The sequence below is a fragment of the Hylobates moloch genome, unplaced genomic scaffold (assembly GCF_009828535.3).
Source record: "Hylobates moloch isolate HMO894 unplaced genomic scaffold, HMol_V3 SCAFFOLD_17, whole genome shotgun sequence".
NCBI lineage: Eukaryota > Metazoa > Chordata > Mammalia > Primates > Hylobatidae > Hylobates > Hylobates moloch.
This window is the reverse complement of record NW_026652292.1, coordinates 59,028,688-59,046,514: the sequence shown is the minus strand read 5'-3', so window position 1 is coordinate 59,046,514 and position 17,827 is coordinate 59,028,688.

The window sequence follows — 17,827 nt, the reverse complement described above, 5'->3', positions numbered from 1 at the left end:
CAATTCATTCAAACATTTTTTGAGCATCTGCTATGAGCCAGGGGATACAATGGTGAACAAAATAGGCAAAAAGTTCCCTCACAGAGCTGACCTGTGAATGAGCAAGGAGAGTCCAGTTCAGTGAGGCCTTGAGGACCAGCTGGCTTTTCCCTGAAATGGAAGCCACTAAAGGGTTCTGAGCAGAGGCTTGGCATGATCTGATTTATGGATTGAAAGGATCACTCTGCCTGGTAGCTGGACAATAGCCTGAAATGGCAAAGGCAGAAGCCAGGAAACCATTTGGGAGCCCAACACAGTAATCTTGGCAAGAGATGATGGATGATGGCAACTTGGACCAGGGTTGCACCAGGGAAAATTCTGGATATATTTGGAACATAAAGCCAAGACAATTTTCTGACTGACTGTAGGGTGTAAGAGTAAAAGAAGAATCAATAAAGACTCATGGCTTGAAGCCTAACAATAGATAACATAGAGCTGCCATTGAATGAACTGGGACAGGAGCAGTTTTACTGAGGGAAGATGAGTTTCCTTTTTGAGTGTATTATATCTGAGATGCATATTAGACATCCAAGTGGGGATGTCAGGTATGCAGTTGGATCAGGGGAGAGGTCCAGGCTGGAGCTATCAATTTGGAAGTTGTCAGCCTATAGATGATATTTAAAGCTGTGAGACTGGCTAAGATCACAGATCAGAGCATGTGGATGCACAGAGCAGCCATCAAAGGGGACCCTCATACTAAGTGATCTGGGAATTCAGAAGAACCAGCAAAGGAGCCTGAAAAGGGGTGACCACTGTGAGACAAGACCTAGCAGAATGTAGGGTCCTGGAAGCCAATGAAGAATATTCCAGAAGAGGTTTATACATTCTTTTTTTTTTTCTAGGCTAAGAATAAACTCTTTTTTTTATCCTGGTTGTTGTATGTAACATAATTAGTTCATTTCCATTGCTGTATAATATTCCAGTATATGAATAAATCATACTTATTATAAAAAAAAAGAAGAGGTTTATACATTCTGTCAGTTTCTGCTGCTGACCAGTGAGCTGAGGGCAGATAACTGAGCATTGGATTTGGCAACGTGGAAACTACTAGGGACTTAACAGAAGTGAAATCAGAGCAAAAGACTGATCGGGTGGGTTCAAGAAAGAATAGGAGGAGAAGAAATGGCAATGGCAAATTTAGACACCACTTTTTGAGTGAGTTTTGCTATAAAGGAATCTGATGAAACAGGCCCAGCTGGAGGCGAATACGGGGTCAGGAAAAGGCCTTAAGGTGGGAAAATTATGTCTTAATTGTATATCACCAGAACATCTGGGATGCATTGGCTGTAGCACCTGCATAAGCATACAATTTCTTTGAAGTCTTAAAGATTCACGTGAATTTTTCCTTTTATTCTGAAGAATATCTGTTTTAATTTATAAGTACTCTATTCTCTCCAAGTCCTTGAGTAAAATGGATCCCCCAGAAGAAACATACTGTATTTGTCCTATTTCCCTGCAGTACTGAAAGGCTATGCATACAGTAGTCTGAGAAGCTGGGTTCCAGCCAGGCCTTCCAGGCCTCTGCTCCTGAGCACAACTCCTTCCTGTCCTCCTTCCTCTACCCTGGCCAGGCTGGGCTCTTTGTAGCCTTCCTGTTTTTCCAGAAAAATGGGCCTATTAAGGAAGTGGTTCTGTAACCAAAAAATTAAGCAATTCTGCCTTTCTCCCAAGTCAAAAGTTCAAACTGCATCCAGCTTTTAATTAAAAGTTACTTTTTTCCCCCCAATATTCTTAAAGAAATACCAACAACTAACAGACAACCAGAAGACTTGGAGAACCAAGTAATGTGGAAGTTGCAGTGCTGAAGAGGCCAAGGGATGGGCACTTCCAAGAAGGAGGAAGTCAGGAACAGTGAGGGATGCAGCTGGGAAAGCCAGAGAGGTGCGACCTGAAATGTCTGGGGTGACTAGTCCCTCTCGGCCAGGAGACCCACTTCTCATGGAAAATGGCACCAGGTCTGTGTCAGTCAAAATTCATCCTATGGTGTGTGATAGAAACCAAATTCAAACTCACTAAACAAAAGTGGGAGTTTATTTGCCCACATAACTAGAATGTTCAAAGGGATCAAATCAGCTCCAGACATGACAACCAATGGTACAATTGATGTCCTTAAGAATCCATCTCTGGCTGGGCGTGGTGGCTCACACCTGTAATCCCAGCACTTTGGGAGGCCAAGGCGGGCAGATCACTTGATGTCAGGAGTTCAAGACCAGCCTGGCCAACATGGAAACTCCATCTCTACTAAAAGTACAAAAATTAGCCGGGCATGGTGATGAGTGCCTGTAATCCCAGCTACTCAGGAGGCTGAGGTGGGAGAATCGCTTGAAACCGGGAAGTGGAAGTTGCAGTGAGCAGAGATCACACTACTGCACTGCAGCCTGGGAGAGAGTGAGACTTCGTCTTAATTAAAAAAAAAAAGAATCCATCTCTTTCTCTCCCTGTTCTATGTTGACTTTATTCTCAGACTTCATTCTCAGACTGGTTCTAATGGCAACAAAGACAGCCTCTGACAGTTCCGGATCAACTTACTTCTTAGTACTTGAAACCTCTGAAGAACAGAGGGACCATCTTTCCAATATTTCTAGCAAATGCTGGGAAGAGATTTGATTGGTCCATCTTGGGTCATGTGTCCGTTGGCTGAACCCAGAAAGATATAGAACTCTGATTAGCTAGTCCTGAGTCATAGGCCTGTACTTCGAGCTTGGAGGTGGGATCACGTAGACTGAGGATGAAGGAGAACATGTTCCCCAAAGGAAATTGACGTTCAGTTGCCAAAAACAAGGAAGATGCATATTATAGGAGCAAAAAGAAATATTGATATCTGTTCTATCCTACTAATCCCAATTTACTTTTAAAGAAAAAAAAATTTTAGCCAAGAATTGCTGTTATTTATATTTTCAGGTTTATTTCGTTAATTCTTTCAAACTTGAAATTAAATTTTTTAAAAGTAAGAAAATAAGCCAGGAGAAATTATAAGGTGAAATTAATAAGACAAAATCTAACATTACTGAAATATAAACCAATAAAATTAATGAAAGAATAAATGAAAATAAACTATTTGAAAAGATAAATAGATTAAATGAACTTCATCAAGGGTAAAAGAGGGTAAAAACATGTAAGTTTAAAAATAAAAAGGGAGATACAACCATGTTACAGAAGAAATTAAAAGTCATAAATTTATACAAAGTGAAAACAAAAAAGTATGATCTTTTAAACAATATACAAAATATCCAAATTAATCAGAAAAGAACTGGGAAATTTTTTTAAAAACATTAATTACCATAGAGAATATGGAAAAGGTGACTTTAAAACTAACATTGAAACAGAAAGTAATACCAGATGGTGTCATAGATGAGTTTTAACTTTTACAAACAGATAGTTAAAATGCTACTTAAATAATTCTAGGCCATAGAAAACTTTTTTAAAGTTCTGTAATTCAGTAGTAAAAGAAAAAAAACAGCCAATTAATTAAATGTAACTGCAAAAATAAAAAATCAGCCAATCAGTCAGAAAATTGTCTTGGCTTTACATTCCAAATATATCCAGAATTTTCCCTGGTGAGACCCTGGCCCAAGTTACTGTCATCCACCATCTCTTGTCAAGATTACTGTGTTGGGCTCCCAACCAGTCTCCTGGCTTCTGCCTTTGCCACTTTAGGCTGTTCTCCAGCTACCAGCCAGAGTGATCCTTTCAATCCGTAAGTCAGATCATGCCATGCCTCTGTTCAGAAACTTCCAGCGGCTTCCACCTCCGGAAAAAGCCAAACTCCATATGCTGGTCCTCAAGGCCTCACTTACCTGGACTCACCTTGCTCGTTCCAGCTCAGCCGCACTGGACTTCTTGCTGCCCTCACACATGCAGGCTTGCCCTTGCCCAGATTTCCTCGTCCTGGAATGCTCCTCCTGGCTCAGCACAGGCTCTGCTCCCTCACCTTCTCGTGGCTTAAATACCAATTTCCAGGGAGCCCTTTCCTGATCACCTTATTTAAAATGGCATCCCCCTACCCCAACTTGTGGTAGCTACTATTACAATTCCCTGATTCATTTTTTCCTTATATTGATCACCATTTAATGCACCATGATTTAACTTATTTATTCACTTACTCTCTATCTGCCTTCACTCTAACGTAAGCTCTGTGAGGGAGCTTTTTGCCTGTTTTGTTTACCATTGTATCCCCTGGCTCATAGCAGGTGCTCAAAAAATGTTTGAATGAATTGAGTCAATGATTACAGGATGATTGGTGCTGTTTATTCTCCTCCACCGTGATGGCTCTTCTCTAGAAAAGTCTGAGTACCTGAGGAAGTCCTGGGTACAGAGGGATGACTGTCATTTAAAACTTGATCCTCTCGGCTGGGCACGGTGGCTCACACCTGTAATGCCAGCACTTTGGGAGGCCAAGGCGGGCAGATCACGAGGTCAGGAGATCAAGACCATCCTGGCTAACACGGTGCAACCCCGTCTCTACTAAAAATACAAAAAATTAGCCGGGCACGGTGGTGGGCACCTGTAGTCCCAGCTACTCGGGAGGCTGAGGCAGGAGAATGGCGTGAACCCAGGAGGTGGAGCTTGCAGTGAGCTGAGATAGCGCCACTGCAGTCTGGCCTGGGCGACAGAGCGAGACTCTGTCTCAGAAAAAAAGACCAAAACTTGATCCTCTCAAAATTCAGATATAAGTTTAATATGATTACTATTGGAATGCCAGTAGTGTTGGGAAGGTGAGAACTGAATAAAATTGTCTTGAAAATTATGTGGAAAAGTCAATGCCTAGGATAGCTAAGAGAAAATAGGTAAATTTTTAATATAAAATTAAAATTAAGTTACAGAAACATACAGTGAACATTTTTCTTCTGTCTTTGTCCCACATCTGCCCAGTTCCATCTTACCCTCCACCATATGTATCCCTCCAGAATTTCTTTATACATAGACAAGCAGATATGAGTGCAAAAATCTTTTTTCCATTGTTTTTTACACAACGGGTAACATTGTACACATTGAATCTTGCTTCTGCTTAATATGCCTCTAAGGTATTTGTAGTACAAAAAGAGCTTTCTTGTCCTTTATTATACAGCAGCCTCATGTCTCCATCGTATGAATATACTATAATTTGACTAGTCCCCTAGGACATGGTTTCTAACATTTTGTTACAAAAAGCAATGTTCCAAAATATGTACTTTTTTTCTTAATGAAAATATATCTGTAGAATAAGCTTCCAAAAGTAGAACCGCTGGGAATATGCATTTGAAATTTGGCCAAATTGCCCAGGGCTTATGTTCTTACCAGCAATGAGTAAGAATGTGTTCACCCAAAACTCATCAACACAGTGTGTCACTAAACTTTTGGATTACTGCTGATATAAGAGGTGAAAAATGATATCTTAGCATAGTTTTCCTCTGTACTTCTTATCAGGAATGAGGGTGCATATCTTTTAAGAATAATTTGTATTTTTTTTCCCAAAAACTCTTCATGTTCTTTGCTAATATTTCTATTAAGTTGAAGAATAGACAAAAGACTCAATGGGAAAAAATAGAGAATCCTACCCAGGAGTGGTGGTTCATGCTTGTAATCTCTGCACTTTGGGAGGCTGAGGCAGGAGGATTGCCTGAGCCTAGGAGACCAAGGCTGCAGTGAGTGATGACTACACCACTGCACTTCAGCCTGGGCAACAGAGCAAGACTGCCTCAAAAATAATGAAAATAAAAGTAAACATTTAAAAAGAAAATAGCGAATCCTGAACAGATCTAATAATATATTTATGTTTCAAATAGGATGAAAATGATTTTTCATGTCTAGAAAAGGCAAATTTACAGGCACAGAAAGCATATCTGAGATTATCTAGGCTGGAAGGTAAACAGGTAAACTTTTGGGGGTGATAGAAATGTTCTAAAATTGAATTGCAATGATGGTTGTAAAACTATCAACTTCTTACTAAAATCACTTAACAAAAGTTAAATTTTATGGTATGTAAAAAAGCTACTTTTAGCTTTTTTGGTATGTAAAATTTTATGGTATGTAAAAAAGCTACTTTTAGCTTTTATGGTATGTAAAAAAGCTACTTTTAAAGAATTATTTTTGGAAGTCATAGAGCAATCAGGCAAGAGAAAGAAATAAAAGGCATCCTAATTGGAAAAGAGCAAGTGAAATTATCTCTGTTCACTGATGACATGATTGTATACCTAGAAAACCCTAAAGGCTGCTCTGAAAGATTCCTAGACTTGATAAACAACTTCAGTAATGTTTCAGGATAAAAAATCAACATATGGAAATCAGTAGCATTTCTATATATCAATAATATTCAAGCTGAGAACCAAATCAAGAACTCAATCCAAAAAAAAAAAAAAAAAACCCACAATGGCCACAAAGGAATAAAATAGGAATACATTTAACCAAAGAAGTAAAAGATCTCTACAAGGACAACTACAAAACACTGATGAAAGAAATTGTAGATGATATAAACAAGTGGAAAAACATCCCATGCTCATGGATTGGAATAATTTATATCATTAAAATGACTATACTGCCCAAGGCAATCTACAGATTCAATGCGATCCCTATTAAGTTACCAACATCATTTTTAACAGAATTAGAAGAAAACAATCTTAAAGTTCATAGGGAACCAAAAAAGAGCCTGAATAGCCAAAGTAATCCTAAGCAAAAAGAACAAATTTGGAGGCATCACACTGCCTGACTTCAAATTATGCTACCAAGCTATAGTAACTAAAACAGCATGGTGCCACTACAGAACTAGACACATAGGTTAATGGAGTAGAACAGAGAACCCAAAAATAAAGCCACATATCTACATGTAACTGATCCTTAACAAAGTCAACAAAAATAAACAACAGACAAAGGACACCCTAGTCAATGAGTGGTGCTGGGAAAACTAGCTCACCATATTCAGAAGAATGAACCTGGATCCCTGTTTCTCACCATATATACAAATTAACTCAAGGTATATTAAAGACTTAAGTATAAGACCTGAAACTATAAAAATCCTAGAAGAAAACTTAGGGAAAACTCTTCTGGATATTGGCCTAGGCAAAGAATTTGTGCTGAAGACCTTAAAAGCAAATGCAACAAAAATAAAAATAGTCAAATGGGACTTAATTGAACTAAAATGCTTTTGCATAACAAAATAAATAATCAACAGAGTAAACAGACAACCTACAGAATGGGAAAAGTATTTGCATATTATGCCTCTGACAAAGGACTAATATCCAGAATCTACAAGGAACTCAAACAACTCAACAAGAAAACAACAAACAACCCCATTAAAAATGGCAATCCTAGCCATGTCTACAGGAGCAGACATTTCTCAAAAGAAGAAATACAAGCAGTCAAAAAAAATGAAAAAATGCTCATCACTAATTGTCAGAGAAATGCTAATTAAGACCACAATGAGATACCATCTTACACCAGTCAGAATGGCTATTCTTAAAAAGTCAAAAGCAACAGATGTTGGTATGGATGTGGAGAAAAGGGAATGCTTATACACTGATGATGGGAATGTAAATTAGTTCAATCTCTATGGAAAATGGTATGGAGATTTCTTAAAGAACTAAAAACAGAACTACCAGTTTGACCCAGCAGTCTCACTAGTAGTGAGACTAAGGAAAAGAAATCACATTATAAAAAAGTCACCCGCATTCATATGTTCATTGCAGCACCATTCACAGTAGCAAAGTCATGGAACCAACCTAAGTGTCCATCAACAGTTAATGGGATAAAGAAATATATACCATAGAATACTAGATAGCCATAAAAAATGAAATCATGTCTTTTGCCGCAACATGGATAGAGCTGAAGGCCATTAACCTAAGTGAAGTAACTCAGAAAAAGAAAACCAAATACTGCACATTCTCACTTATAAGTGCGAGCTAAACAATGGATTCATATAAACACAAAGATGGAAATAATAGACTCTGGGGATTCAAAAATGGGGGAGGGTAGAAGGGGGGATGAGCATTGAAATAAAATTTACCTGGTACAATGTTCACTATTTAGGTAAGGGATACACTAGAAGCCCAATTCCCACTAGTATGCAATATGCCAGCTAACAAACATGCACATGTAACCCCTGAATCTAAAATGAAATAAAAATAAAGAGGAAAAATGATGTTTTTAATCCCATGAGGAGGAATTAGGTATTAAGTAAAGATGCTAGAATGATTATCCAGTCAGAAGAAAGTTAAAATGGACCTTTCTAGCCTGGAGAACATCAAGAGATACCCCATCTCTACAAAAAATAAAATAAAATTGACTAGGTGTGGTATTTGGTGCCTATAGTCCCAGCTACTGAAGAGGCTGAGGTGGAAGGATCATTTGAGCCTGGGAAGTTGAGGTTGCAGTGATCGAGCCACTGTACTCCATCCTGGGTGACGAAGCAAGACCCTGTCTCAAAGAGGAAAAACAAACAAACAAAAAAACTCAGGTGGGTGAGAGCTTTTTAATTAAGATTGGAAACTCAGAAGCTATAAAAGGACAGATACACATATTTGACCAGATAAATATGAAAAATTTTTGTTTGGAAAAGATACCAGAAGCTAAGTCCTACGATCTGAATTTTAAGTGTCCCCCCAAAATTAATATGTCGAAATCTAATTCTCAAGGTGATAGTATTAAAAGGTGAGGCCTTTGGGAGGTGATCAGGTTATAACAGCTCTGCCCTCATGGATGGGATTAGTGCCTTTATAAAAGAGGCTTGAGGGAGCTTGTTCATCACTTCTGCCATGTGAGGACACAGAAGTTGTCATCTATGAGGAATAGGCTCTCACCAAACACCAAAACTGCTGGCATCTTAGTTTTGCACTTTCCAGCCTCCAGAATTGTGAGCAATAAATTCCTGTTGTTTATAAATTACCCACTCTAAAATCTTTTGTTGTAGGAGCCCAACCAGACTAAGATGCTAAGTCAATAGGTAAACACTAGCTTGGGGAGCAAGGGAAGACTGTCAACTCAGAGATCAGATAGAGGGTGAATACCTATAATATACAGAGAATTCTTACAAAACAAACAAGACAGGGATAAGTACCACGACAGAAAAGTGGTACTTTTCTGGATGTGAATAGGCAATTCACAAAAAAATCCATGTGACCAACATATATGTGAAAAGAGGTTCAAATTCATGTGCAATCAGGGAGCTACCAAGTAAAGTTACAATGAGACAAGAATTTACTCTGATCAGGTGAAAAAATGAGAGAGATTGATAATCTTTACTGCTAAAGAGAATGTGGGGATTTTAGTACATTTGTGATTGGAAATACAGTATTATTATACTGTATTGGAAAGACTGTATTAATGCAATCTTTTTGGAAAGAAATCTGGCCACATTTGTTATGATTAAAATATATACACATTTATCCAGAAGTCACACTCCTGAAAATCCATCCCATAGGAACAAAAGCGTCAAAACCAAAAAGCTTAGATACACAGAAGTATACTACCTTGTAAACAGAGGCAAAAACCAAACAAACAAAAAAACAAAAAACAGGAAACAAAGTGAGTATCATCCACATGGGAATAGCTGAAGAAATTATAATAGAACTGCACCAGAGTTATATGTGGTCATTTAAAAGTATAAATTGAACCTGAACCAGGTGAATTAAGAGCGATTTCATTGGCCCAGCACGGTGACTGACACTTGTAATCCCAGCATTTTGGGAGGCCAAGGTGGGCAGATAACTTGAAGTCAGGAGTTTGAGACCAGCCTGGGCAACATGGTGAAACTCCATCTGTACTAAAAATACAAAAAATTAGCTGGGCGTGGTGGCAGGTGCCTGTAATCCCAGCTACTTGAGAGTCTGAGGCACAAGAGTCGCTTGAACCTGGGAGGCAGAGGTTGCAGTCAGCCAAGATCCCACCACTGCACTCCAGCATGGGCAACAGAGCAAGACCCTGTGTCAAAAACAAACAAACAAACAAAAACAAAAGTGACTCCATTAGGTGCTAGAGGAATAAAGCAATATACAGAAAAAATATATGAAATAATGGCATATACTTTATATATGTATCTGTATAGATGCACATTGATGTTTATAGGTGATCATATTAACATGGAGAAAAAATATTAGAATGATAATGTATTAGCTCAAACTGCTATAACAAAATACCATAGATTGGGTGGCTTAAATAACAGATACTTATTTCTCACAGTTCGAAAGACTGGAAGTCCAAGATCAAGGTGCCAGCAGATTTGGTTCTGGCGAGGCCTCTCTTCCTGGCTTGCATGTAGCTACCTTCTCACTGTATCCTCATGCGGTGGAGGCAGGAAGCTCTAGTGTCGGTTCATCTGATAAGGACACTAATCCCGTTTATGAAGGCTCTAGCCTCATGATTTCATTTTCTCCTAAAGGCCCCACCTCTTAATACCATCACATTGGAGGTTAGGGCTTCAACATATGAATTTGAGGGGAACGCATGCCGTCCCTGACAGTGTAGTACCCACTTCTCTATACAGATTTCCTGGGTGCCAAGGATGCATTGGGGGTACTACAGAATAACTGAAAGGGAAAAGGAAGAAAAAAAAAATGAACCAATATTTTATGAAGAGATTTCAGTGCACCTGACATATAGCTGTTACATGGAAGATTTCTCACTGTTTTCAAAATGGAGAAATGCAGGCTCCGGGAGGATTATTTCCTGAGCCAGGGCCCCACAACAAGGCAATTACTGAACCATAAATACCACCCAAGTCTCCTGACTTTCCCATGGCTTGAATCGGAACCATTCCCAGATAAATATAACTAAACCATCAGCGTAAAATCGATGAGCACAAACATATAAATGACAAAGGCTTGGCTTCACAGACTGGAACTGGCCCTGTGACTAGAGTTCTCAAGTGTCACTTCGCTGAGCAGAATGGAGGTGGCTGCCTCCCTGCATTTCAGAGAGAAAACAGAACAAATGAGTGTGGCTGGAGCCACATGAATCAGCCCTGAGGTCGCGCTGCCAGTTGTCTCATGCCCATTTGTGGCAAACGGTGCATTTGGAGGGATTAACAGGGAGTAGGAGGGGGTGAACAGATGCAACAGATTAGAGAGGAAATCTGTTCCTGGGTGGCTCCTGGCAAGCTAGTGGGGTTTCTGGCAGAACAAGGAGGGGAGAAGACGGCTGGGGAAAGGAGAGGGAAATGTCTCTTTTTCATTTTTGATTTTGCAAGGCCTTCTGAACAAGAATCTTTACTGCTAGTATGTCTTGGTAAACTGCAGCAAAGAGAAGGGGACGGGGGAGGGGGCATGGAGGTAGGAAAGATGGAATTTTCTGGAAACGAAATGGGATTCAATAGGCAGGCAAACTCAGCAGTCTCCCTTCCTTACTCAGACAATTTGTCTCTCAAGGATCCAGGGACCTAACTCCTTAAAAATAAAACAAAACAAAAACAAAAACAAAAAAGCAGCTAAGTCTGTGTTTTTTCTTTTAAATTTTTGTTTATTCATTATTTATTTATTGAGACGGAGTCTCGCTCTGTCCCCCAGGCTGGAGTGCAACGGTGCGATCTCGGCTCACTGCAACCTCTGCCTCCCCGGTTCTAGCGATTCTCCTGCCTCAGCCTCCCGAGTAGCTGGGATTACAGGCGCCCAGCAACACATCGGCTAATTTTTGTGTTTTTAGTAGAGACGAGGTTTCATCACATTGGCCAGGTTGGTCTTGAACTCCTGACCTCAGGTGATCCACTTGCTTCGACCTCCACAAAGTGCTGGGATTGCAGGCGTGAGGCACACGCTCGCGGCCCTGTCTGTGTTATTTAAAAGCTGGAAGTTTGGTGATGGTGACCGTGGGCCTGAAGTCAGTCTGGGACGTGGCCCCTCGCTAGCCTTTCACCTGGAGGGAGCCAGTAGGACCTCCGCTAAATGAAAAGGTCAAAGAGCCCGGAAGCGAAAGGGGTCCTCACGCTGCAGGCCCAGACCCCACCGGGCGCAGCCCAGGTCAGCGTAGCGCAGGTCCGGCGGGGGGCAGCAGCTGCGGAGGCGGCGGGCCCGACTTTGCCAGGACTCCATTGAGCGACTCTAGGCCGCAGCTGTCAGTGATTTGAGCGCTGTGTGCGATAAATGGAGCTCTCCAGTAAACGGGAAGCAGCAGACACAGTCCAGAAGGCAAGATTTATTTTTATTTAGAAAGGTTGAAGAGGGAAAATTTAAATTCGATTTAAATATTTACTCAAGGAGGAGATGGGCAGACAGCTGAGATATTGGAACCGAGCCTCAGGAGCAAGCGGAACATGGCTTTTCTGAAGTCAGCCCCGGACAATAAAGAAATCTCCGGATGGAAAGGAAGCAGCGTGAAGATTCAGGAGATGCCTGGAATCCGCTTAGGGTTTGAGATATCGTGGCCCAGCTCCTCTTCCCACAGATGCTGGAACTTGCTATGAGACTTTGAGCAAATTACCCAGCTGCCCTGAGCCTTCGTGTGTTCAGCTGCAACATGGGTGGGAACATGGACCCAGCTCGCAGAATTCTTGTGAGATTAAAAAAATCCGTAAAGGAAGTGCTTAGTAAAAGTAAGCTATTGCTACATCATTCTAGGCCTGTTGAAACTACGGATTCCTGGACCCTCGTATATTAAGTTTCGGTCTGGGATGAGGCCCAGGAATCTGTATTTTGAATATGCTCTCCAGGGGTTTCTACTGGGCAGCCAGCTTTGGGAACCCCAGCCCCCGCCATGGGTACCAGCAGGATTCTCAGCTGCAGCATCCTCATCCAGATTCAGTCCGGCGGCTTCAAGGACCACTGGGTGCCTAACAGACTTAGCCCTTGACTTAGTCCTTCCTTAGGCCATGCCTCTTGCCCCACCCCATCCTTCCCATCTTCCTCAGGGTATCCTCATCCCTCAGTCACTCAAGCCTAACGTGAGTGCTTTCTCGTTCCCTTTCACCCTTCACATCCATCAGCAAGTCCTGCTAGGGATAACCCAGACCCCATCTGGCCTCCCCACCTCCACCCTTACCCATGGTTGTCCATTCTCCATTCCCAGCCAGAGAGACTTGTGTAAAGAACAAATCGGGCCGGGCGCAGTGGCTCACACCTGTAATCCCAGCACTTTGGGAGGCTGAGGTGGGTGGATCACCTGAAGCCAGGAGTTCGAGACCAGCCTGGCCAACATGGTGAAACCCTGTCTCTACTAAAAATACAAAAATTAAATTAGCCAGGAGTGCCGGCGTGCAGGAAAATCAGTTGAACCTGGGAGGTGGTGGAGGTTGCAGTGAGCCGAGACCACACTATTGCCCTCCAGCCTGGATGACAGAGTGAGACTTGGTCTCAAAAAAAAAAAAAAAAAAGGAAAGAAAAAGCATCAGACCCAGATTCCTCACCACGGCCTCAGAGGCCCTGCTTCTCTAACCTCACCCCACTCTGCTGCCTGGCACTGGATCCAGCCACAGGTGCCTCCTTCATCTCCCTATGTCTGCTAAACTTGAGCCTGACTCAAGCTTGCCAAGCTTGGCATGGCTTTTGCCTCTGTCTGGAACACTTGCCTACCCCATCCGCCCTCCAGCCTTCCTATAGTTGTTGCTTTCTCCTGATCCAAGTCTCTACTCCAGTGTCACTTCCTCAGAAGAGCCTGCCCTGACTTCCACAGGCAGGGAGACCAGGCCTGTGACCTGTGGCAGGTACTCATCCTCCCTGGAACTCAGCCTCCTCATCTGTAAAATGGGGATAATAGTACTACATACCTCTAGGGTTGCTATGAGGATTATGAGTTTAAATGTACACTGAATAGTGCCAGGCAGTTAGTAAAAGTTCAATAAATGTAAGGTACTAGCTCATGCTAATCTCATGGAATTACAGTGACTCACTATGTGTCTGTCTCCTCAGTAACTGTCAGATTGTGGGGTCTTACTCATCTTCATATCCAGGCCAGCTGGCAGGGTGCCTAGCATGAAGAAGTCACCTGTACTGGGTTGAATAGTGTCCTCCCACGAGCCCCCTGCCAAATTCATGTCCACACAGAACCTTAGAATGTGACCTTATTTGGAAGTAGAGTCTTTGCAGATGCAATTAGGTAAGGTGAGGTAATACTCCATTAGAGTAGGCCCTAAAACCAATGACTGGTGTCCTTGCAAGAAGCCATGTGAAGACACAGAGACTGAGACACAGAGGGAAGAAACTCGTCTGATGGCAGAGGCAAGATTGAAGTTAGTAACTGCAAGCTGAGGAATGCCAAAGATGGCTGGTAAATGCCAGAAGCTAGGAAGAGGCAAGGAAGGGTCATTCCCTAGAGCCTCAGAAGGAGGCTGGTCCTGCAACTGTGAGGGAATAAATGTCTGAAGGTTTAAGCCACCCAGTTGTTACCACAGTCCTAGGAAGCTAATATAACACTCAATCACTGGTGAGAGAGTGAATAAATCAAAGACACCCCCTTCCCACGGCACTCTCTGACTCCCATGAAAAGGCAAGAGCTCTCCCTGTCCTTTCCCCTGTAGCATCACTATGGAGTGTGTTAGGGGTGTTGGCAACCTTCATTCTCTCAGGAGACGTAGCAGGGATCCAGAGTCCCCCATCCTCAACTTAGAAGTGAGGAGACCGGTGTCTGACCTGACTCAGCCAAGGTAAGCCCAACAGAACCTGAGCCTCCGTAGCCGCCACCCGCAACAAGACAATGTCCTCTGTCCAAGGAGGGAAGAAGCCCTTTCACAATGAAAGCCATTGAAACTCATCCACTGGTTGGATAGTTCTGAGTGTCCCCCATGGGCCAGGTGCTGGACCTGACACTGAGCCCCACAGCCCTTTCCCGCCCTCTCTAGGGAAATCTCTCACTTCCTCTCCCAAATGGTGGTTATTTATATAGATCGAGCTGCTTCATTTTCCCAAGGGGCTCATTTGGCAAAGACAAAAATGGCTCAGAGAAACCACAGACCAAAATATGTTTCCTACTAGAACCGCCCACCCCTCAGCGTACCACTTGCTTGGCGAGTTCATCTCTCCCATCCGCCTGTGGCATTATCAGTTTGCCCAGGCATGGAAGCACCCAGCCCCTGTAGGTCTCTCTCTAGGTCCTGGATTCTTGGCCTTTTAAGGTCACCCCCTACATTCTCTAGGCCAGGCCATGGGTTGAAGACATACTTATTTACAGAACATATCAGGTTGATAGGACGATGCAGACATAAACATCATTACAGTTGATCTTACTGAGGTGCCTATGCTATGCGAGGCACTATTAACTTCATTCAGTGTTTATTACAAGGGTAATGACTATTGGGTAAGGAGTATTATGAGCTCTAATTTGGTGACAGGGAAACTGAGGCATGGGAGATTGAATGAAGCGAGGTTACCTAGTGAAAAAGTGATAAGTCACAAGCCAGAGGCTGATGCCAGGCAGTCTGGCTCCAGAGCCCCGGCTGCCAGCCACTGCTGACTGCAAAGCTGAAGGGCACATTTTTGCAAAAGACATCATCATGCTGTCATTGAGGACCCAAAAAATGATTCCTCTGAGTGCATTTGTGCTTGTTTGTTGTGTTTCTAAAAATAACAAGCACGGGTTTTCTTAGCCATAATCCATTAGCAACCTTTATTGAAGCAGAAGAATATGGAATGTGGAGTCAGATGATACTATCCATCTGCAAAGTAATGACGTACACAAGTTCCCTGGCACGTAGTAGGCGTCTAACGATTTTAGTTCTGTGAGTCTCCCTCTGTGTAAGTAGATTTTACATAGAACTGCACAGTTATGGAATTAAGATATTCTCACTTTAGGTCACCTCTAAGATGACACATTAAATCAGATCATTATTATATTAAGAAACTTGAAGCTGGCCGGGCGCGGTGGCTTACGCCTGTAATCCCAGCACTTTGGGAGGCCGAGGTGGGCGGATCACAAGGTCAGGAAATCGAGACCATCCTGGCCCACAGGGTGAAACCCCATCTCTACTAAAATACAAAAAAAATTGGCCGGGCGTGGTGGCAGGCGCCTGTAGTCCCATCTACTCGGGAGGCTGAGGCAGGGGAATAGCTTGAACCCGGGAGACGGAGGTTGCAGTGAGCTGAGATCGCGCCACTGCACTCCAGCCTGGAGACAGAGCAAGACTCTGTCTCAAAAAAGAAAAAGAAAAAGAAATTTGTAGCTAAGAGGGACCTCTAGAAATCATGGCTTCGGTAACTGACTCCAAGTACCAACTAAGCTATTGCAAAGATGTCATACTAAAGATGAACAATGTGGCCATTGCTGAGCAGCAATGACTTCCTGTTTCTTGGGAAGACATGATGTAACAAAGAGAACGCTGGACTCTGAATCCAAAGATAAGAGTTGAACTCTTGGCTCAACAGAGGATGGATATTAGCACCTGCTCTGCCCAGCTGATCAGTTATTTTGTGGCAAAAGAAGTACAGGGTCAGTGAAAAGTGATTGTAAATGGTAAGGTGCTCACAAATAAAAGGCATTGTTGGGTAAAGTTGTGCTTTGCCATGAAGTGATGAGTTTTCTGGCAGTGTAGAAGCCGGTCTGAACAGGGTAGGTGAAAAGCTACTCTGCTGTGAGAAGGGCGTGTTGGGTCTTCTCCATCTGCCCCTCAGGTGAGCTCTCACTTCTCTCCCTGCCCTGTGCCCTGCAGACGCTTCTCTCGGGACAGATCATGTTGCCAGGGCTTCCTTGGCCTCTGTTTTTCAGTTCCTATGGCTGAGGGACTGGACAAGAGAGGGGACACTGTTTCTGCCTTCAGTTCCTGCCAACAAGCTGTAATTTGGCAGGGCTGCAGTTTTCTACTTAAGACCATACTCCCGTTGCGCAGGAGAAAGAGATTATTGGGCCACCTGTTTCCCTTTTTCCCTCAACTTCCCTCAAAAAGGTTCCCTCTTTCCCTCAACTCTGGCCCTCACCCTATTCCACCAAGTAGGTTAACTGGGAGGTGATCCCAAGAAGGACTACTTAGGGTAGTAGGGAAGCGGATCAGGAAAAGGAAGGAGCAAATGTGGCCAATACAGGGTGTGCTGATGAGCAGGTGTATGGCTGAGCAGCTCAGCTGAGACCGCTGGGCAATGGTGGGGAGCCAGCCTCAGAGTTATCCCACCTGAGTGGTGAGAAGGCCGGGTTCCCTCCTCTTGGGGCCTAGAAGGACTAGCTCCTGGTGCTTCCCCTCCCACACCTCTGTGAATCGTCCCTTCATCAAACTCTCTTCCGTTATTCCCGTGACTGTGCCACCTCTTTCCAGTCCTGACTCTCATAGCAAGAGCCAAGGAGCAAACCCTCCTTGTTTTTCCACATTATTCCATCTGAATAACCGGATGTGGCAGACGCTGAGCCCCACTGCACCCTATCACTCACTGTTCTTGTACATGGCCAGGGGCCAGGGCTTCTTCAGACACCCAGGGCTCTCTGCCTGTGGGTTCTCTGCAGCTGGCGGCTCCTTCTTGCCCTCACACAGGGCAGGCCACAGTGATGGGGAATAAACGCCCCTGAGATCAGCCCCCAAACAATGGCTCCTCCACCCTTGAGTGGGATGTCTCTGAAGCATGTCTTACAGTTTTCCAGCAATCTGAGCCAAGGTGCTCACAGCAGCAACCTACTGATCAATGCACCCTGTATCAGCTGCCTTCTTTTTCCTAACCCATTTCCCCTCACTCCCTCAGTAGTTCTTGGGATCATCTCCCAGTGAACCTACTTGCACTTGAATCTTTGTCTCCGAATCTGCTTCTGTGGGAACTCAACCTCAGATACTAGGTAATTGTATCTTGACCTGTGACATAACTGAGTGCCTCATCTATCCAGGCCACTTACAAGGCACCACGGACTAAACTGTCTAATTCTTTAGCAAGGTTTGCAAGACGCTTTATGATCAGGCCTCTGCTCCCCGTCCAGCTTGATC